The 24,845-nt window shown below is 32.5% G+C and overlaps 1 long non-coding RNA gene across 1 annotated transcript; it reads left to right on the top strand.

Moving 5' to 3' along the window:
• The first annotated feature begins 8,183 nt into the window (after positions 1 to 8,183).
• On the top strand, positions 8,184 to 17,770 carry LOC139505151 (uncharacterized). The gene is made up of 2 exons (XR_011659576.1): positions 8,184 to 8,227; positions 16,060 to 17,770. It is a non-coding gene; the product is annotated as an uncharacterized lncRNA (long non-coding RNA).
• Positions 17,771 to 24,845: the final 7,075 nt, after the last annotated feature.

The raw sequence follows: 24,845 nt of genomic DNA, 5'->3' as shown, positions 1-24,845 counted from the left end.
TTATTTGTGTTAATATAATAATTGCTATACAAGTTTTTCCATATTGCTATGTGTATATTTGTTATAAGGATTTGGACTTAACTAAATTACTATCAAATTTTACTGGCAGACTTACATGTAAATGCCGGGTATTTACAAAAACACTGCTTTCAAATGATACAATAAACATAAAATGTAAATTTAATATAAAAGTTTTTGAATTCTAAATATTCAAAACTTAATATATGATTCAAATCATAAGGTTTCCGTTATTTCACAAAGTTTTGCGTTATAACCATGATAACCCAAACATAGGTAGAAATATAAAGAAGTCATTGGCATGAGCTAATACATAATAAGAATTTAAATAAACATATATAATATACTCTAATATCCAATGGTGCTGCATCGAGTACATAAAAGGCTAACATAAAGCCGGGGAAAATGCCATACTACTATTTTCCATGTATATCGATTGAAACTCTTAGCTTCTCTTCGTGATGCGATGTTAAAAAATCAGCATCAAAACAAAAAAAAAGGGTCATATTCCCCCGAACAAAACTAACATCTACAAACTTAACTGATCATTCAATACAAATAAATAAACCATTCTACAATTACAAGTGAGAAATGTATTGAAAAATAACACCTGTCCTTGTTAATGGAATAATGGTGTGACAACAAAACGATTAGCGGCAATAAATACGTGTTTAATCAACGTTAAAAAGTTGTCTTATTTTATGTTTTAATTTTCATTTTTACACAATGACATACATTCATGATGTTAGTCACACCCATGATCTTTATCTAATTGTTTTCAGCAGAATACAAATATCGTGATTGTTTCATTGACACTCATACCACAACTTCTTACTGAGCTACCATTTGATTTGTATGGCAAAAGACGGGATGACAATTTTTTATAACAAAACAAAGTCAGAAGAAGCTAATAGAAAGGGCAGGACAGAGATTACAGCATAAAAAATACAGGACAACACTTTTCATCCTAGCCCCCCTTTAAATCATAAGGTATTTAGCTCCCTTGTATCTATTTTGGCCTTATGTGTATGGTCATCACCTAATGATTATATACTCACATGCATTGACCATACACGGATGTGGTCTGAGTTATTAATTCGATGAAACTAAAGTTACTTGTACTACACATTGCATAAATTATGATTATCCTTCAAGGAGTCATAAATTACGTATAAAACATGCAATTATATGCAGCCATTCATAAGAACGTACAAGAAAGTAGTACAACATGTACATATCTTAAGCAAAATTGTTCCTATGCATACATGTAGCTTTAACTTTGTCAATATGTACAATATTGGGTATCCAATAAAAGCTCATTTCTCGGAATCACTGTAGAACCCATGGTAAAAGTTTCCCCTGAATGAATAAAAGATGTGGGCCATGTAGACTGGTTCCCGATCGCAGTATTAAGTATGTTACACATATACCAATAATCTCGTGAGAGAGTATGCTAAAAGCTAATACCTGGAACGTAGTACCGGTAACAAGGATATGGGCCATGTTGTTCAGTTCAGATAACCTGTACTACGCAACTTCCGGAAACCAGTGCACTTGTACTTGTATGAAATTCAAGATAATTATGTTTATTTTGGCATACATACCCTCCAAAACTTCATTGGCAAACATTACTATAATAGAACAATAAAATATATGGGGAATCCCCCGATAACGCAAAATCAGTACATACACAGCAAAAACACACAAAATCAGTACATACACAGCAAAAACACACAAAATCAGTACATGAGCAAAAACACACAAAATCAGTACATACACAGCAAAAACACACAAAATCAGTACATAAGCAAAAACACACAAAATCGGTACATACACAGCAAAAACACACAAAATCAGTACATACACAGCAAAAACACACAAAATCGGTACATACACAGCAAAAACACACAAAATCAGTACATAAACAAAAACACACAAAACCAGTATATACACAGCAAAAACACACAAAATCAGTACATACACAGCAAAATCACACAAAAAGCATAGAAACAGTGGTTTCATTGATGCTCTTATTCTAATGTTGTGACGGAGGTTTTATGGTTTTTAATTGTTGGTGGAGGCTTCACATGGAGATCACTTGTTTTGGTTGGTATTATGGTTGTCTTTGGTGGTTTCGAAATTGATTCCATGGTGTTGATTGACCTCCTTTCGTTTGCTTATTTCTCCTACGGTTCTTGTAGGTAGAACGATGTCTGGACATCTGGGGACTACATGTCGTTGTTATGGACTGGCTTGGCAGCGAGAGTGGGACTTGCGTCTTCTTATCCTTTTAGTTAATGAAATAGAAAAAGACATCTCAATTTGCTGGTAGGAACAAGGATTGTAATGTAATTTAATTCTTTTCTTTTCTTTTTATAAAATATCACAGTGCATACTCATACAGATTAACAGTAAATAACATTATCATTTGACGATAACACATGTATTTCTATTTCAAATATTGCTTACATTCACTTATGAACTACGTTCATCCTATTTGTTATACATGGAGTGAATAACCTCATGAAACGCATTTACTAAACTTTATATATATTTATATTTATATTTATTGAAGTATTTCCTATTAATTTTCAATTAATTTCTTTCTTTAAATAACTTTAAGTAACAGTATATAACTTACCTATTTAATGCAAAAAAAAAGACAGCTCAATTTGCTGGTAGGAACAGGGATTGTAATGTACGGGCAGTAGACTTATATTTGCTTTTATAGTCACTATTCATGACCCGACATTCCTGTTCCCAGCCGAGATTGAGCTTCTTTAGCCTCGGTCACACCTTACCGAATAGCACGAACGGACGCCTAACGGATGAAAATAAAAGTTGTCCGTTGACAAAATTGTTATCCGTTGGGATTCCGTTGATGTACTGACCGAATAAAACGGACATTCAACGGATGCATAACGGACACACACCGGATATGCAACATACGAGAAACAGACACGTACCGGACAGAACGGATGTCGAACGTACATCCAACGGACGAGTACCGCATAAAACGGACACCTAACGGAAGCGTACCTGATAAAACGAATGAACAAGATATACGGAAAAATCAGAGGCGACAATAATAATACATGTAAATCGAATAAATATTCAAAATGTTTCTGTGTAACTGGTTTTGGTTTGTTCTTCAAAAACTCCGCCAAAGGGCAGTTTCTGGCCTGAATAAGAACTGCTTGGTTGTGAAGGCGTGCCTATACTCTAAGATCGATTATGAAAAATAAGAATTCATGAACCTTAAGAAATCTGACATACCAATAATTGGCATTTCTAAATTTTCAATTGGCATTTATCAGTTTCAGATCCGTTCATCATCTGTTTTATCCGTTATACGTCCGGAAGAAGTCCGTTTTCTCATCCGTTCAACATCCGTTTTATCCGTTAAACGTCCGGTAGAAGTCCGTTGGTGAATTTATCTTCCAGACCTCCAACGGATGTATAACGGACAAGTAACGGATACAAAACGGAAACGAAATGGACGAGTACCGTACAAAACGGACGCCTAACGGACGTTCAACGGACATTTTATCCGTTGGACGTCCGTTCAAAGTTTTGAACATGCTCAAAATTTTCCAACGGACAGAACGGATGTCGACGGATAAAACGTACGCTTAATGGACATGCAACGGACATGGACGGACGTCTAACGGATAAGAACGGACGTCTAACGGACATGGACGGATTGAAAAAAAGTTATCCGTTAGGCGTCCGTTCGAGCTATCCGGTAAGGTGTGACCGAGGCTTTACAAACGATGGAAATTGTTGCCAAAACATTAATTGCTTCATAATATGCAAGATGTATTTATGTGTTTTTGAAAAGCATTTGGACTATTATTTCTAAAATTAAATAGAATAATATTTTTGGAAGAATTTCAATTTCTGATCTTTATTATAATTGATAATTAAAGATTTGTTAAATTTAGTATCTTGTGTACGTCAATATTCGTATCTAAACCAATTGATTGGTTTTTAATAACATTCTCGTGTGCCTTAATGTTTTACAGAATATTCATGATGCTGCACTATCTACAAATTCTGTGAATATGGTTATAACCTTGAATTTAATAGCAATTCATCATACCTCTGTCCGACAATTTTACTGACCTCATAACTTTCATTTAGCGTGCCAAATAACTTATTTAATGAGGTACTTGACTTGAACTATTATTGACCATCTTGCATCTAAGATAAAGTTCGTTATTCTTACGAATCTGTATTTATTTTACTTGTGTTTTTTCTTCTGATTTATTTGAAATTTATATCCAATTTACTTTTAATTATCTTAATAAACTATAAACATATACTATTGTTTTGCTAAGATCTACTTTATTTCAATTTCTAATCATTTCTGAAAACGTCCCAAATCCTTTAACACTAATCTCAAACTGAATTTTTGTCCCCTTAGCGTAAAATTGTCAATATTTTGAGTTTGAACTGGTAGACTTTTCAATTATTTTCACATTATATTGTCCCACTAGCAGTACACTACATTTTCAAACTCTTTGAGATGGAGCAAGTAATATTTTTATAACTTGAATGTAGTGCCAAAAGGAATGCACTGCGAAAAAAAACTGTGTTCTCGGATTTATTTCCAAGCGATCGAAACACAGTCATGTATACAGGCGTTATACCATTTTTTTGTTTTTATTGGTTTTTTTTTAAATACATAAATTAGGCTGTAGGTTGAATATTTGAATGAATGGGTAAATCGAAAAGTTGGTTGTAAGATAATTCACACATAACGTTAGTTATAACGCAAAGATAGGAGGTAAAATTATAAAAAATAATGTGTGGCGCTAATACGCTTCCGTAATCTTAAGTGTGTGTATATTTATATATGTTTATTTGAACATATTACATTGTAATCTTAAATGAATTTTTAAGACTCTAACACTATTTGAATTGTCTTCCTTTGACCAGAAAAATATCATCACGTCACCAGAGTTTGTTTAAATATTATACTAATGAATTCACGAAAAGAGCAACAGGAATGCTTTTATTAGACTCGCACACTATTTGAATTGTCTTTTTTTTTTTTTACCAGAAAGTATCTAGAACTAATGACGTACCATATCCGAAACTAAAATTTTGCATTTTTGTTCTTCAGAATACTAGTATACTGTAGCATTTTAACCTTTTCATGAATGTGACCTACCGAATTAGACTATTTACCGGGTTTGCAATAACATGAGCAACACGACGGGTGCGGCGTGCCACATGTGGAGCAGGATCTGCTCACCCTTCCGGAGCACCCGAGATCACCCCCAGTTTTTGGTGGGGTTCGTGTTGCTCAGTCTTTAGTTTTCTATGTTGTTTCGTGTTTACTATTAAACCCCGTTCACACTAGCTTTTTTTTTAATTTATCTAATTTGAATCGATCTTAATAAAACCAGTTATCGTTCACATTATCTTTAATCATAACGATCTCTATCGGTCTAATCTAAAAAGAACTGATTTATGAAATTCATGTGTCTATGCACTATTACTGATACACAAACTTGAAAAAAAATATGGATAAAGTTATTGTTACTCTTCAATCACAATTTAAAATTTTGATACTGGTGTCATTGCAGTTTTCTTTAATTTTGAAAAAAAAAATTGTAGCTACAAAGTTTCATCATACAGAAATGCTGCGATTCCTGAAAAGACAAAAAAATCAACATAAGAAAAAAAGACAAAAAAATCGCTACGGCGAAGACAACATGTTGCCAGTTTGTTTTAAAGGTCTGTTAACAACGCAATAATGGTAAAACAACGAACCTCTGATATAGTTTTGCCGCTATTCATGCGCATACGTTATTTTCGATTCAATCGTACTAGTTTAAAACGATATGTGCATTCACATTTAACGTAAGAACGGTTTAATTTCGATCGATTCAAATAAAACCACCTCTTTTGGTGTTTTAGTTTAGACCGATTGAAGAGTCGATTCAAAGCGTTTACATTAGCCCTTAAACCGATCTAAAGTGAATCGGTCTAGTTTAAACCGATAAAATGTCCTAGTGTGAACGTGGTCTCATTTTTCTGTTTGTCTTTTTATTTTTAGCCGTGACGTTGTCAGTTTATTTTTGATTTATGAGTGTGACTGTTCCGCTGACATCTTTCACCCTCTTTTAACAAAACGTCGAAACTGTCGTTCAAAATACTTACTGCAACAATATAAATAAACAGATTTATCGCTTTAGAATACAGCATTTTTAAATTTTAAACTTTTACCTGATAAGATAAAAAAAAAACGTCTGATTACATTTTTTCTTCGTAAAATCACATATCATAGAGAAATTAGAGTCTATGATATTGAGTCAGAAACCCAACTACATAAAACAACTTGGCAACGCTTTCTAAAATTTAAACATTATGACTGTGTTTCTGTATGAAATACGAATCATTTGCATCTCGATAGACTTAGTGCTCCAGTAATTTTGATGGATGGATTGGAGTCTAAAATCCAGTGCCACAAACAACATGTATAAAGAACGAGCATCTGAAAATTAGATATGAATATAAGATACCTTTTTTGTAACACACTTTTCAAATATTTTTATAAAAATCTCGAGATCACCATGCAACAGTACACAGGAAGACATGCCCCTTTAACGTGACATCGAGCCGACCAGTCTTTACACTTACTTAGTACTCACATAATGCCGCGTGTATAAAGTAGTCCGGCAAATGCAATAAATTGCAGCGCAGCCTACAAGTTTCTGCGGATACTGCAAGCTCGGTAGTAAGTGGTTTTATGAAAGAATTAATGTGCATTCTATTTTGGAAATTAAAATTTTAGAAAGATCCAGATGAAAAAAAGGAAAATCCTGATGACGGCAAATCTGTACACGGGCTTTGGACGCATGACGTGTTGTTTTCATTGTTTATAGTTACCGCGAGTTTCCATCACATAAACTACATGAAGAGTGAAAATTGCGAATGAAATGCTCATATAGAGTCCTGTCTTTCCTGAACTATGTAAATTATCAGACCTAGCATGATTTGCATAGAGAGTCGGTCCTCCGTGAATTGCGCCAAAAAATAGACCTCGCATGAACATCTTATAGAGTCGGACCCCGCATAAACTGCACACAATGTCGGACATTATTTTAACTCAAACTTACATCTATGTTGTAGTGGTTACATCACTGTCCAAGTATAGGTGAGGGTTGGCACCTATTATTTTTTTTGTTTCAGTTTGGTCTATTTTTGAGAATTGACTCATTGGCAGTCATACCACATCTTTTTACTTTTACATTACACATGTTATTGAGAATAAGAAATAAGAAGAATGTTTTGAATAATCTAAAACTGGCATTGTCTATTGTTGGTATTATTTATCTGTGTCAGCGTAAAAATGTCACTTGTATGCTGAAAAAAATAGACATAACAAAATTATAATCATTAAACATTTTCAGTGGCGCATGTTTAATATAAGAGGCAACTTGAGTGATGAAACTGCCTTGTATACATGTAAGTATTTGACCAAGAAAAAATTAGGAAGAGAAATAATAAACCTTCAATGTGTATTTGAAAAATACGGTGGTTTAAATTTTAACATTTGACTTTCTTCTGTATCACAAAGGAATTCTACCCATAAACGTAAGTCTAATAACTCATATCAAGTGAGGACAATTGGAACCGACCCTGATATCAGATTTATCAACAATGTCACGTATAAACTTTTTTGTAAATCTTGTTTAGTACTCAGTGGTACGACTTTTCCACTTTCCCTCAAAGACATGTATTTTGGCAATATTTTCTTTCAAATAATTTATTCTGCACCGACAATTCATATTTTGTTCGGGAGGTTTTTTTTTAATAAACCAACAATTTTTAACCATAGAGTGTTTGTCCTCAATGTCGTTTTTATCATAGTGTTTGAAGTTTCATTGACACTCCCCCCCCCCCCCCCCCCCCCCCCCCGCCCGCACCCCACCCCATTTCTTCCCCCACATCCCATTTTCATCTCTCTTTATTTTTTTAACTTATCAACAATGAACTAGTATATAAAAAACATTCCCACCTTAAACATGTTAAAAACAAGTCCTGTTTTGTATGATATTTTTTATTGCGCTTAATTACCAACAATGAAGATGCATATACCTCCACATTCACCATTGTATATTATTATTATGGTTTAAAAATAGTTGAACTACATAGTCTATGCGTGCGCATATTTAAATGTGACTTTGTTGTAAAGGTATGTATATTTTAGGAGTCGACTTATATTCTGTATATTTGTACTTCCGCATACATTACAGGTTAGACTAGTTTTATTGTGACAGATATTGAAATGTATTTTGAAAAATATGTTCGATATAAAATATATTCTTCCATCGATATTCTACTTCCTTCACTAGTCTACGCTACGAAAGTTCAGACAGTCATCACGGTTATGGAAGTATGACGATTGTTGTAGTAATATGGTTGTTATGAGCTCTTTTTACTTTTAGTTTACAGCCCCTCAATATTTGGTCAGTTAATTAGTGTGTGTGTGTGTGTGTGTGTGTGTGTGTATGTGTATATGTATGTCGTTAAAAAGAAGATATGTGCTTCACTTGTATCAAGTATTCTACAGGAGATTTTGTATGTTCATGCTACAACTTGATAATTTGATAAGCCGATTTTTGGAAATACGAAATGAAAGTGGGGCGCAATCACTCAGCAATATTATGTTATTCATTAATCATGTTAATGATTTCGTACAGATTTCTGAAAAACATGAAGCATAAATAGTTCTTATATATTCACATCTCCGAAATGAAACTGACATTGAAGAAATATTATTTTAAAAATGAAAGTAAAATAATTTTACTGCTAAAACTGTGCCCTTTTTACTACGAAGTTTCGAAAATAATTAATCAAAGAGAATTATATCATAATGAAACGTGAATAAAAGTTCTATATTTTTTTATTTGATTTTTTGATTTTTTTGTGTTTTAACGCCAGTGTTAAGCACTGCATTTAGGCTATTTCGTGGCGGCCAGTTTTTATTGGTAGAGGAAGCCGGAGTGCCCGGAGAAAACCACCGACCTTCGATAGGAAAATCAAAACTGACAATCCTAGTCAATTAAGATTGGAGTCGAGTGCACCTGCACGAGCGGGGTTCGAACTCACAACCTCAGTGTTGACTGGCTAGTGATAACAGTAGTAACTATTTAGACCACTCTGCCATCGAGGCCCCAACTATATTTAAAAAAAATAATTATAATTTGAGATAAAATTATAAAGTAATTAATATAACATGTATGGTTAATAAATTTCTCATAAAATTGCGCAAGTTGCAGAGAAAGATACGTGCATAGATATTGTAAGATTAGTAACTTTTTTCATATTTCAATATTAGCATTTGTATCATGTGTATACATAGAACGAACGGAATGGGTCATGTCAACATGGAAGGATTTTTGTAAATGTTTTGTACAACATCAGTATCCGGTTTTCAGGTAATATTAGGCAATGTTAAGGAGGCTCGAGTGTGTAAAAATTTCAGAAGATTAAACATTTATTTTTCGTTTCAAATTTTATTTATTACCATTAGTAGTTGTTACTTTATCATATGGGATAAAAATCATTCAAAAAAATCAATTCGTGTTGGCCCCAGATGACTTTTAAATTGTAGATATCATTGAAAAAGCTCCAAATTATCTCCCTTTTGTGCAAAAATGCCATTTTTTGGCATTAAAATTGAAAAATCTTTTTTTAACTCGTCGGTGAACTATACTTTTTATTATAACTTTTTAAATAAGCTGTACGTCTTAAACTAAACTATTGTAAAATTTGATCGATTTCTGTAATAAAGTTCTTTTTTTATTTCGATATTACCTCTATTTCTCCCATTAGTTCAAAAGAAAAAAAAGTACCTTTACAAAAATGTATGCCTCTTTCGATAGCAGATTGTGAGCGTAAATGAACAGTCCCACCATTTTTATTTTATTTTTCTATTAAGTATAAAATAAGTTTCATTTATAGAAAAATAAAGCGAAATCTTATATTAAATTAAAAAAAAGGATTAAGACCCGCAAACCCCCTTTTAAAAGTGGGAAAAGTACAAAGGTCTATCATATGCATTTATAATATATACAAATGCATGTTTAACCCCGCCATATTATGTATGTGTCTGTCCCAAGTCAGGAGCCTGTAATTCAATGGTTGTCGTTTGTTTATGTGTTACATATTTTTTTTCGTTCATTTTTATACGACCGCAAAATTTGAAAAAAATTTCGTCGTATATTGCTATCACGTTGGCGTCGTCGTCGTCGTCGTCGTCGTCGTCGTCTGCGTCGTCGTCGTCGTCCGAATACTTTTAGTTTTCGCACTCTAACTTTAGTAAAAGTGAATGGAAATCTATGAAATTTTAACACAAGGTTTATGACCACAAAAGGAAGGTTGGTATTGATTTTAGGAGTTTTGGGTCCCAACATTTTAGGAATTAGGGGCCAAAAAGGGCCCAAATAAGCGTTTTCTTGGTTTTCGCACTATAACTTTAGTTTAAGTTAATAGAAATCTATGAAATTTTGACACAAGGTAACTGGTTTATGACCACAAAAGAACGGTTGGGATTGATTTTGGGAGTTTTGGTTTCAATAGTTTAGGAATTAGGGGCCAAATAGGGACCCAAATAAGCATTTTTTCTTGGTTTTCGCAGCATAACGTTAGTATAAGTAAATAGAAATCAATGAAATTTAAACACAATGTTAATGACCATAAAAGGAAGGTTGGTATTGATTTTGGGAGTTTTGGTCCCAACAGAATAAGGGGGCCCAAAGGGTCCAAAATTAAACTTTGTTTGATTTCATCAAAATTGAATAATTGGGGTTCTTTGATATGCCGAATCTAACTGTCATGACTGTGTATGTAGATTCTTAACTTTTGGTCCCGTTTTCAAATTGGTCTACATTAAGGTCCAAAGGGTCCAAAATTAAACTTAGTTTGATGTTGACAAAAATGAATCAGTTAGGTTCTTTGATATGCTGAATCTAAAAATGTACTTAGATTCTTGATTATTGGCCCAGTTTTCAAGTTGGTCAAATCGGGGTCCAAAATTAAACTTTGTTTGATTTCATCAAAAATTGAATAAATGGGGTTCTTTGATATACCAAATCTAACTGTGTATGTAGATTCTTCATTTTTGGTCCTGTTTTCAAATTGGTCTACACTAAAGTCCAAAGGGTCCAAAATTAAACTTAGTCTGATTTTAACAAAAATTGAAATCTTGGGGTTCTTTGATATGCTGAATCCAAAAATGTACTTAGATTTTTTATTATGGGCCCCAGTTTTCAAGTTGGTCCAAATCAGGATCTAAAATTATTATATTAAGTATTGTGCAATAGCAAGTCTTTTCAATTGCACAGTATTGCGCAATGGCAAGAAATATCTAATTGCACAATATTGTGAAATAGCAAAATTTTTTTTAATTAGAGTTATCTTTCTTTGTCCAGAATAGTAAGCAAGAAATATCTAATTGCAAAATATTGTGCAATAGCAAGATTTTTTTTATAATTGGAGTTATCTTTCTTTGTCCAGAATCAACTTAAATCTTTGTTATATACAATATACAATGTATATTCACTTTTTACTTCCAACTGATAAATTAAAATAATCTTTACCATTCAGTGATAACAAGCAGTTTTTTTACATCTTAATATTTTATGATGTATTTAAATGAGTAGTTATTGTTGCAAACTCCATTAGAAATTTTAATTGAGATTAGTTTTGGAATAAGGGAAAGGGGGATGTGATTAAAAAAATTGGGTTCAATTTTTCTCATTTGAAATTTCATAAATAAAAAAGAAAATTTCTTCAAACATTTTTTTGAGAGGATTAATATTCAACAGCATAGTGAATTGCTGTAAGAGAAAACAAAAATTTTAAGTTCATTAGAACACATTCATTCTGTGTCAGAAACCTATGCTGTGTCAACTATTTAATCACAATCCAAATTTAGAGCTGAATCCAGCTTGAATGTTGTGTCCATACTTGCCCCAACCGTTCAGGGTTCAACCTCTGCGGTCGTATAAAGCTACGCCCTGCGGAGCATCTGGTTTTTATATAAATAAGGCCGATAGTTTTTATACGACCGCAAAAATTTTAATTTTTTGGTCGTATATTGCTATCACGTTGGCGTCGTCGTCGTCCTGCGTCGTCTTGCGTCGTCGTCTTCGTCGTCGTCGTCCGAATACTTTTAGTTTTCGCACTCTAACTTTAGTAAAGTGAATAGAAATCAATGAAATTTTAATACAAGGTTTATGACCACAAAAGAAAGGTTGGGATTGATTTTGGGAGTTTTGGTCCCAACATTTTAGGAATTAGGGGCCAACAAGGGCCCAAATAAGCATTTTCTTGGTTTTCGCACTATAACTTTAGTTTAAGTGAAAAGAAATCTATGAAATTTTGACACAAGGTTTATGACCACAAAAGAACGGTTGGGATTGTCTTTGGGAGTTTTGGTTCTAACAGTTTAGGAATTAAGGGCCAAAAAAAAGGGCCCAAATAAGCATTATTCTTGGTTTTCGCACCATAACGTTAGTATAAGTAAATAGAAATCAATGAAATTTAAACACAATGTTAATGACCATAAAAGGAAGGTTGGTATTGATTTTGGGAGTTTTGGTCCCAACAGAATAAGGGGCCCAAAGGGTCCAAAATTGAACTTTGTGTGATTTCATCAAAAATTGTCTGAATAATTGGGGTTCTTTGATATGCCGAATCTAACTATGTATGTAGATTCCAATTTTTGGTCCCGTTTTCAAATTGGTCTACATTAAGGTCCAAAGGGTCCAAAATTAAACTAAGTTTGATTTTAACAAAAATTGAATCATTGGGGTTCTTTGATATGCTGAATTTAAAAATGTACTTAGATTTTTAATTATTGGCCTAGTTTTCAAGTTGGTCCAATTGGGGGTCTAAAATTAAACTTTCTTTGATTTCATCAAAAATTGAATAAATGGGTTCTTTGATATGCCAAATCTAACTGTGTATGTAGATTCTTAATTTTTGGTTCAGTTTTCAAATTGGTTTACATTAAGGTCCAAAGGGTCCAAAATTAACTAAGTTTGATTTTAACAAAAATTAAATTCTTGGGCTTATTTGATATGCTTTATCTAAACGTGTACTTTGATTTTTGATTATGGGTCCAGTTTTCAAGTTGGTCCAAATCAGGATTCCATATCAAGTATTGTGCAATAGCAAGAAATTTTCAATTGCACAGTATTGCACAATAGCAAGAAATATCTAATTGCACAATATTGTGCAATAGCAATTAATTTTCAATTGGAGTTATCTTTCTTTGTATAGAATAGTAGTTGATAATATATGTTGGAAATTTGCCAGACATGACTATGATGTCATTTTCTATTTTTATTTGCCAATAACTTTATGTAAATAACTTCATTGGAAATTTGCCAATATAAAATGCTGCTGATGAAGTTTTTTTCCCCTTATCTTATCTAAAATATTTTTAGATAATATATGTTGGAAATTTGCCAGACATGACTATGATGTCATTTTCTATTTTTATTTGCCAATAACTTTATGTAAATAACTTCATTAGACATTTGCCAATATAAAATGTTGCTGATGAAGCTTTTTTTCCTTATCTTTTCTAAAATGTTTTTAGATAATGTATGTTGGAAATTTGCCAGACATGACTATCATGTCATTTTCTATTTTTATAATTTTCTGATGTATTTAAATGAGTGTTTATGGTTGCAAAGTCCATTTAAAATTTGAATTGAGATGATGGTGATGATGGAGTGGCTTGACATTTGTTTTGTGTAAAAATCCCATATAATGTCAAAAATTTGATCACAATCCAAATTCAGAGCTGTATCACGCTTAAATGTTTTGTCCATACTTGCCCCAACTGTTCAGGGATCGACATCTGCGGTCGTATAAAGCTGCGCCCTGCGGAGCACCTGGTTTTCGTTTTGAATTGTTTTACATTGTCATTTCGGAACCTTTTATAGCTGACTATGCGGTATGGGCTTTGCTCATTGTTAAAGGCTGTACGGTGAACTATAGTTGTTAATTTCTGTGTCATTTTGGTCTCTTGCGGAGAGTTGTCTCATTGGTATTCATACCACATCGTCTTTTTTTTATATAAAAATGTACTTAGCACCATAACACATGCATACACACACACACACACACACACACATCTCAATCGGATTATAAAGGATTTCTTTTTTTTTTATGCCACCGCCGTAGCGGAGGAGGCTTTTAATTTAACTGTTTTATCCTTATCCGTCTGTACGTCCGAATGTCCATCTGTACGTCCCAAAGTTGTTTCCGTTCTCTAACATGAGTTTTGCCTCAAACAAATGAAATGAGACTTATACACAATACAAAGTACTACAAAACACAGATGAAGATTGAATATTGGGGGCACCAATTAACCCGATCTAGAGTTATGTCCCTTTATAAACAAAACTAAATTTGCTGAATTTTTCGTTTCCCTTCTCCAACTTTAGTTTACCTCGAACAAATGTTATGAACCTTATACACGATGCTTATTACCGCAAAATACATGTTGGTGGTATAACTTTAACCGTTCTAGAGATATGCCTGCTTACAAATTGAAAAATGGCTTACTTTTTCGTTGCTGTTCTCTTTCTTAAGTTTGCTCAGCCAAATGTTATGAAACGTATTCACAATTCTTAACACTACAAAACGCAGATCAAGTACAAACTAGTGTAGGGTCACTTTTACTGTTCTTCAGTTGAGATATGCAGACGAGGGAAAAGGGGGGGGGGGTATCATCTGTTTCCCAATTTTCTTTTTTATTTATTTTCACACTCTTTTTGCATGTTTAGAGCAAAACTTAGACATTCTAGTATATAAAACATATTCAACTTGTTTTGTTAAATTTGAAGTTTTGTCAATGGAAAAAGAGGTTATATTGGTTATTGGTGTACGATCAGTGGCAAATATTTCATGCATCTAAAGTGCGTTAACACTTTAACACAAATAAATTTGGTGTATTTACTGTCTTCTGATTGGTTAAAAGTATTACTTTTATTTTCAATGTTGTCAATTATTATGGCGGCACTCACACTCTTTCGTTGTGTATTCATACGCGAACATGTGTGTAAGTTGTTATTGTAAATATAAATAATATAAAAAGTTCTTTGAGCCTTATTTTGGATAGAAATTTGTTTATAATGAATGGCAACAATTTATTTTGAATTTATTGAACCATAAAAATATTTTTTTACTCTCCACAGTTTACATAATCCGCTTCGCGGATTGTTCGATGTGAAGAGTGAAGATTTTATGGGTCAATACATTCAAAATAAATAACAGCCATTCATTAAATAACATAAAATACTGTTAATTCATTAATTTTCGTGGGTACTTATTTTGCTGAATTTAGGAAATATTTTATTTTCTTGAATACATGATTTCGTTGTTTTTCTAAATTTTGTATTCAAGCTGATAGGAAATGTGGACTTCATTGAACAATTAAATTTGTGGTTCATCTATTACAATGAATTTCCAAGAAAATTGTTACTCAAATGATAGGGAAAAAAAGTAAAATAAACATTCAAACTCCAAGGAAAATTCGAGACGGAAAGTCCCTTATCAGATGACAATATCAAAAGCTCAAATACAATTCAAACAAATAAAAAACAACTATCATATTACTGACTTGGGTTAAAACATTTCCTTGTGTAGAAAATGTTAGATTTAACCTGGTTTAATTGTTAGCTAAACAAACCACTCACGTGTATTTAAATACACAATAAGATGGTACATAATAGCAGATAATGACCAAGTATATAGTCCTACAAATTGGAATTAAACAGATTTAGGCGTATAACTAAAAAGTAGCTCCATGTTGTAGGTATGAAACGCGGAATACCAATAGAATCGATGTGTCCTTAATACCGTTATATTTTCTATGCATGCGAAGTGAATTTGTTTAATTGATCGATACCACATATCGTTTCCTGTTTTTATATAATTCCTGCACTTTGTGCATTTATAGTATTTTGTACTATTAATGCAATATTTAACATTTATTTGTTTCAGGAGAATGGCGACTAATTCGACTACTAATATTTGTAGTATATGTGATTTTCGTCAGGTGACTAATCCATCGGTAATTTGGTGTTCCGAATGTGATGAAGGCCTTTGTAAAGAATGTACCGAACATCACAGCATCTCAAAGGCAACTAGGGGACATAGTACAGTTTCTATCGATACATACAAGAAATTACCGCCATCAATTCTAGCTATTACAAAAACTTGCGAAAGACACAACGAAAAGTTTCATATATACTGTTATAAGCACGATAGCCCATGCTGTAAAAAGTGCATCGTTGAGACCCACAACGAGTGCAAAGAACTCTTTGATATTGACGATGCGGTAAAAGATGTAAAATCATCAAATGCTTTCTTGGAAGTCGAACTCACCTTGCAGAATTTCTGAAAATCTTAAAAGAATTCGAAAAGACCGTGAAGAGAATTTGACCTCAATCAAGGAAACAAGAGATAAAGTCGAGTCAGCAATAAATATGACTAAGTTAAAGATTGTTAATAATCTTGATGAACTGCAAGATAAACTATTGAAAGAACTCAACAAAACAGAAAATCGGAGAGCAAACAAATTCACAAATTGTTAACATCAGTACAACAAGCAGAAAAAGACGTAACGGTATTCCAAAATAACATAGCGAGCATTAAGCAACATGCATCAGACCTGCAGGCATTCATTGCGCTAAAACAAATCGATCGTGATGTAGACGAAAAAGATAAATTTGTTCAAACACTAGTAAACAGCAAAGACTTAAATCACACTGTTTTGTCTTGGAAGATTAGCTCTGATTTGAAAAATGTCAATACCGGTATCACAACGTTTGGAAAAATTGTTGTTGAGTCTAAATCAAGTGGCATTACTATTGCAAGGAGAAAAAACCAGCAAGCTCAGACCATGGTTAACAATCCGGTATCGAGACCTGTCAACACTAGCGCTAGCGATGTATTAATGAATTCGAAAAGAATCAAAATCCAGCATAACGACTGCAAACAATCTTAGCGATAGAGGAGTATGCGACCTTATTAGTCAACAAAACTTCACCAGAACCGTTTGAAGAGGAACGATCGTTGTCATTGCTTAGTTCAAACCGACAATCTCAAATAAACTTAGAATCTCCGCCCAGGAAATGGCACATGTGCGTGTAAAATACAGATACAAAACACGTAAATTGATCTTCATCAACGGTCTTATTATGTTCACGGATATTTACATTAATATCATGTGGTAATTTTATCGTATATGCATGTATTAATTCATTTAAAATTCTGTTAAAGGATAAAGGTGCTTAATCTGGAATCCTTCTTTGAAAATTATATTCGTTACACCTGTATACATGCATTTTTAGTTCAGCAGCAGTATAATATGCATCCTTTATTTTTATCTTGTCTGCTTAAAAGTATATTCAAAGGAGGGCGCACAAACATAGTCTCTATTTGAACCAATCATGAAATCAAATTTTTCAACTATGACACACCTGAACGTTTTCGTAATCTCATATTGTACCCAGCTGTGAAACGACTTTTAACCTTTTCAATCTCTAAAGACATACATTTGAAAGCTGTTTAAATTCAAATCTGACGATCAACCCAACAAAATATTTCAAACCAATCTATGAACATGTGTTAATTTTGTTAAATATCTTTTAGTCATTGGACAATCAAATCTTTATTGTTTCTTGCACGGGTAAATAAAGGCATAGTAATATACCGGTGTTACAATTCGTAAATTGATGGAGAATAACAATTCCAGGTTACACACTTAAACTCAGTGAAACACAGCAATTATCAGTCATTATAAAAAGAAAACAAAGGAACAGGAACACTGAGGTGCAGCAAAACCAAAGGCCAACATACACCATGTACATAGAAACGAAATATTTGATAACAACTCACACATTCCTGACTTGGTACAGTTTTCACGGCTAGTCAAACCCCCTGCTTATATGTCAAAGTTACAATTATCGACAAAATGACAACACTAGGTGGCAGAAATACAGCACAAACACTCACAAAAACACTCACCATAGGGAAACGCACAAACAAATGATATAATAGTAGACACAACATGCAAACCTAAGTACAACAACGAACATCTTCCATCAACGAGACACCAAAAACAGTGACGCTCTTACGTAAAAAACATGCAATCTCGAACTTTAAACATTTATACAATTATTTTCACAATATCAGTCCGAACAATTTCATGACATTGATAGTATTAAAATGTTATTTTATAATTTTTTGAACTACCAACGATAAGACGTAACACATTATCCAACCGAAACCATAGCAGAAACATAAAAAATGAATACATGAATGTTGGATGTACAAAATACAGACACGTCGTATAGTAATGGAAGTTCACACTCGGTATAAGTCATTCTAGTATTCGGTACTCAACAGACAGACGACAAAATACATAATCTATGACGTGGTAAAATGTCATTAGTTAGTTAAGTCATTAGACACATCGTATAGATCAAACAATTCGTGATGATGTCCATAAAATGTACGGATGGTCATTTTTAATCTGTCCTCCTCATAACTCTGTTGGAGAAGTTTCTGCGTAAGGACCACACTCATGTATATAGAGTCATTATAAAGTGTATATGCACGAGCTTAACATATCAACTGACTGACATATGGGTTATTCAGTAATAGGACGTCATTTATATATCTGAGGGTAAATTATAGAAATATGCAAGGGTGTTTTTCTTTTTGATTTTTATATGGTTCTGAATGAATTCTGCTTCATACGAGTACAAAAACAAGTCAGCTGGAAGGGTGGTGAACAATTAGAATACATTGGAATATCGACTGCTTGGTGAAATATCAATCCTTCAAACTCAATAACTACATGTATATTGTCGATTAAAAAGTCCAACATCTTTATATTTTCTGATAGAATCAGTGTAGCTCTTCACAAAACAAGAACAGTTATAACCCAAAACGAGAAATTTATATCAAGGATTCAATTCTTTGTAGAAAAATCTCTGTTTAATGAGCTTTCATTACGCATAGGGAAGAGTGGTCTAAAGCGTGGAAAAATCAAAGATCTTAATGTTGTTGCAAAATTGATGAGATTTTGATCTACGATTTAGCTGCAGAATTTTGAAATTCCACATCTGATTAATACAACTAGTTGAATATATCTCATCACAATATTTTTTATAGACCATCTTTTACTGTAGGAAAAATAGTAGTCAAAACTTTAAAAATATGTTTTGTCGAACATTTTGATTATCCTTCTATGTATCGTTCTTTATACTAAGTTTTGTGAAGTTTGATATCCATTATAATTAATTGTTAATACCAAATGAAAGAAGAATAATTTTGTGAGTTTGTAAAATTTGTATCCTTTGTAAATGATGTTAACGGTTATTTATGATTACAATTTGTGGTGTTTATTTAAAGCTCTTTTGTGAGACATTGCAAATAATGGGTTTTACATACGAATACACTATTATAGGCGGCTTTATCTGCTGGAACAACGACATATTTGTCACGTAAAGAGAATAAAGAATCCATAACCCTCGGGTTCTAGGATTGGTTAGAAACCTTTGTGCTAATAGTATATAGTAGCTTCTAAATTGCGCTTCTAAATGATCGAATAGCTTTGATCCATTCGGACAAAGTGTCCAGTTCTCGTTCGTCTGGTTCGCGCTTTGTCCATTATCTAGCATAGTACTCAACTGCATCAATCAGTTACCTGAAGTGTTTTTCCAGTTGATGGGCTAGGGAATTCTATTTTTTGGTCACTTATATAACAACTCTCTTAGTTGTTTACTGGTAACAATGTCAATGTCAAGGTCGCCAGTAATAAAATGATCTGCTGAACTATAATTGTGGTTAGACGCTGCATATGAGCAATCCGGATGTTTTGATTTCACATCATTGCAGTTTATAATAAATTCATCATAGATACCCGAATTGATATTTTATATCTGCGCCAGATGCGCGTTTAGTCTATAAATTTCTCATCAGTGACGCATTAAAAAAAATTAAAAAAGGCATAATAAAGTATAAAGAAGAAGAGTATTGAGGACCAATAATGTTCTTTCAAAATTGATAAAACAGGTAAGGTGGTATATTCCTTAGGTACAAAGGCCTTAACAGCTTATCTATAATTATGACGATATCAATTCATATCAACACATAAGTGCTGACTACTGGGCCGGTGATACCCTCGGGGAATAAAAAATCCACCAGCAGTGGCATCGACCTAGTGGTTGTAAATAAACTCATCATATATATATATATCAGGCTTGGAACTTAAATTTGCGCCAGACACGTGTTTTGTCTACATAAGACTCATCAGTAATGTTCGAATAAAATAAAGATAAAAAGGCCAAGTAAAGAACGGTGTAGACGAGCATTTAGGACCAAAAAAAATCAAATAGTTTGGCCAAACACAGCTAATGTAATTTATTCATGAGGTAGAAGGACTCTTAAACTCTCTTATGATTACAATATACTTAGTGTAAGTATATGAAATTGCAGGTGTAGCTCTAATTTTGAAGTAATCAGGTAGATATTTTTGTAAAGATTTAAAACATTGCTGATATTGATAGCAAATAAACTGTAATTGGCGATTTTTTTCCTCATTTTTGGAAGAATTAGTTTAGGATTTAAATACTAGGGTTATCAATGTCAGATTAAGAATCAACAATGGAAGTATTATTTTGCCTCTTTAAACTATTCTTACCGTAACACCCACGGACATGCTTTTTGATTTCAGCCATTATCTAGTCTATGGTAGAAAACTAAAGTTATTTCGGTTTGAACGACAGTGGTTGCAGTCCGAGATGTAATTTCAAAGTCTCAGATTTCAAAGAAGGGCTAGAGCTGAGTCAGGTAAGAGAGTCGAGAGTCTTCGAGGATATATACCCGGTTTGAATTACATGATCAAGTCAACTATTTAATGTATTGAAAAAATGGCTGAAAGGATGTTTTAGATGTTGCAGGACAGGTACTATTAATGTACTTAAAACATGGACAAATACCTGACCAACCATGGTCCAAACTAGAATTATCATGAAATCTGATTATTAAAAAAGGACACTCCTGCACTTTTTTTGAAATCTTAAAGTGAACTTAGTGGTACGACTTTTCAACTTTTTAACCTGTAAGTATATATATTTTGAATTAGTTTCGTAGTATTTGTAAAAAGTATGAGAATTGTTTTGCCATCTAATCTAAACTTTGTATACATGCATTATGAAAATAATAATTGTTTTGTTAATTCATAAAAGCCGTGTGTCCGAAGCACTTGTCTAGATATACCTTCATCATGAGTATGGATATATAAATACGAAGAAACGTAAGAAAATATGGAAATAGAAATTGACTTTAAGGATGTACACCTCTGAGGAGCAAAACATTTCTAGAATTAAACTTTTTTTCTTAACCTGATTTTTGGGTTTATATGACTGTAAAAAAATAATTGGTGGAGAAAATTTCATATGGTGGTGCTCTTCTCGTTTTGCTACGGCCCTTTGAAAGTACCAAATTTTCATGATTTTCCAATTTTTCATCAATTTTACCTATTTTGGGTCTATTATTGTGAAAAAAATCATAGTTCCACAGTTAGATTTTTTTCATACTTTCAATAAAGATGAAGTGGACCAATCTGAATAAATTTAACTTTGAAAAAACTAAAGGTAGGTGTTAATATAAGAAAGTTTTATCATATTGGGATGTTTTTTGTGTCAAATTTATCATGCTGTCAATTTTGTAAATTTATGATTTTTCTCAGTTTTAAAAACAAAATGTATATTATTTCAACTTTTTTGTTATAAATGATTGAAAAAATACATATATTGAAAAGACAAAATTGATATTGGATGTACTTGATTCATGCAAATTGATTTTCTCACCTATTTTCTCAAAATTTTGACTAAAAAGACTGACTTAATTGGTCGTAAAATTTGAAAACTCGATTACTCAAAAACTGTTCATTGAAAATACGAAATTTTTTCACAGAGCTATGTTCGTTTATAACATTTTAAAAATACATTGATATTTTGCACTTGTATCACATGTTTTGGAAATAATTTCAGAACGAGATTTCAACGAGACTGAAACGTCAGAAGAATACATTCTTAAAGAGATTGTGAAATACGGTAAATATTGCTCGATAATGCCTACTTACATGTAAACCGGTCTCTTCTTTTAACTGATTTGTTTTGTTTTATTCCTAGAAAACTAAATGATATTAGATTTTCATCGATTGTCAATTAGCGGCTTCATCAATTTCATTTTAATTGGACAAACTCAATATCGTAATAAATTTGATGTTTAAATAGCATAACTAGTTATTAACAGTTTGATACTTACATGACATGTTAAAACTAAATATGGAACCATTAATTAGGTATTGCCTCTTAGAAAAAGGGTGACTCACTACAATTAAACCAAGATTCTTATTCAATTTTTTTCAAATATAGAATTTTAAAAACTAGCATATCGGAGCCTATATTCAGAATTTGATAACTTTAGGCCTTATTGTTTTTTTTTTTTTTGTTTTTTTAAATTAAACATATCAGTATTCTAGTTTCTTTTTAAACTTGTATACAATATTTGACTGATATTACATGAATAATTTTAAAACCTTAACTTTATAAGTCAGCTGTGCCATAGGATTATTGACATTATATTGTCTACAGCACAATCAAACACCAAGCTTAATGACAATGAATAAAGGCAACTGTTACAGTAGTATACCGATGTAAATTCATTATCGATACGGGTCTTACATTTGGTACGCTAGACGCTGTTTATCTACAAAATAATTACCAATGACGCTTGAATAAAACAAAAATAAAAAAGGCAAAATCAATAACGAAGTTGAAGAGTGGATAAACTCTTCATAGGAACCCGGATTGAAACTTTATATGTGCCCCAAATGCGAGTTCCGTCTAAAAAAACACATACCAGTGACGCTCGAATCGAAAAAAGTTGAAAAGGCCAAATAAAGTACGAAGATGAAGAGTATGAGGACCAAAATCCTTAACTTTCATATCTTTAACACATATTGAAACATACAGACTGTGCAAAGAGAATATGCATGTCATGTTTCAAAAGAGTCAATATTTGTAATTTTGTCTAATCCTTGGGAATCTTGGCTTGTTTGTATTATGGCTTTTTTCTTCTTTCTTTTTGCCATGGTGTTGTCAGTCTTATTTTTGACTCATGTGTTTGAAAATCCCATTGTTTAATTTCACCTGTATTTTAATCAAGTATAAAAAGGAACTGAACTCCAAGGTAAATTCAAAAAAGAGGAAATCCATAAAAACTTATATAATCAAACTCTTTCAATCAATGTAAAGTTAAATGTCATGTATTACTTTTGTCGTAAAATGAATTGTTTGATTATTTTTTTTTTAACATTTAAATTTCGTTCATTACACCACTGTCAGGGTATTTTCACAATGCAATATTTTTCTTGCCCATAATTGCCAAAACGAATTTGTTTAAAAGTGGTACCTGTTTAAATGTGCACTACATTAAATACATTTTACTTACGGTTTGAAGCGAGTTAATTTGAATGTTTATTGAAAACATAACTATTCTAGTCCTGAAGAGAAATTTATTAAGCCTAGATATCAATCAAATACTATATCACGTTATAAAGTAAATATAGCCACAGTATTATACTGGCGTTCAACAGTCATAAATCGAATGAGACACACATATCCGGGATATAAATATAAATCGAGGGATACACATCAACTATAAGAGGAAAACAAAGGAACAACAGGAATACTACTGAAGTGCAACAACACAAACGCTAACATGCATAGAAACGAACTATTGGATAACAATATTCCTGACTTGTTATAGGATATTTTAAGTAAAAATTGTGGGTTGAACCTAGGTGAATGCCCCCGTCTACCCCACCCCCGCTTTATGACAATGTTAAAAAATGTAGCTAAAATTACAACAATACGTGACAGATAAACAGTACAAACACACACAATAACATTCATCACAGAGAAACGCACACACAAATATAATAATACAAATTAAAGTATCCATTACCGTAGCTGTATTTGTTAGAAACCTTCCGGATAATTTTGGTTCTTAACTTCTTACTTTATTTGGCATATTTAACTTTTTGATTCAGATGCGTCTTCAGTAGTTGAAACGCATGTCTGGCGTACCTAATTAAAAACCTGTTGACCAGTTTATTTCCAATCAGGAATTAATGACAATATTTCCAATAATAATAGAAAAAAAAACAATAAATTTAATTGAATAAATACAAACAAAATCAATATGAACTTTGGACTTTTAGATCCAAATCTGAACACTCATGAGGCAGACAAATAATAAACAATACATGCACCTGGTTAAAACAAGGAAATAGAATGTGAAAGTATACCTTATCCTATATACACGACTATACACTTCAATAACACATGCATATTCACTCGCATACTACATTTGAAACACAATTCTTAAAAAATCCCAGTTACGCTTGAATACAAAAAAATTAATGAGTCATAATAAAGTACGAATTTGAAGAGCCTTTCCGACAGACAATTCCGAAAAGTTTTGACAGATTTATGAACCCTACCAGAGTTGTGTAAGTCCTTATTAACATAATCACAGAAAGTTCTGGGTTTCATTTCTTAGAAATGTTGATTTATTTGAACAGCAAACAGACAGTAGACCTGTCAACTTCTCTTCTCCAGGGTTAATAATATAGTTATATGGTATATATTGGCGTTTGTAACATTGGTATTATGACACACAAATAACTTAAGAAATCCTGTTCT

Source organism: Mytilus edulis, unplaced genomic scaffold, assembly GCF_963676685.1.
Source record: "Mytilus edulis unplaced genomic scaffold, xbMytEdul2.2 SCAFFOLD_565, whole genome shotgun sequence".
In the NCBI taxonomy this organism is placed as follows: domain Eukaryota; kingdom Metazoa; phylum Mollusca; class Bivalvia; order Mytilida; family Mytilidae; genus Mytilus; species Mytilus edulis.
This window is presented reverse-complemented; position numbering and strand designations above follow the sequence as displayed.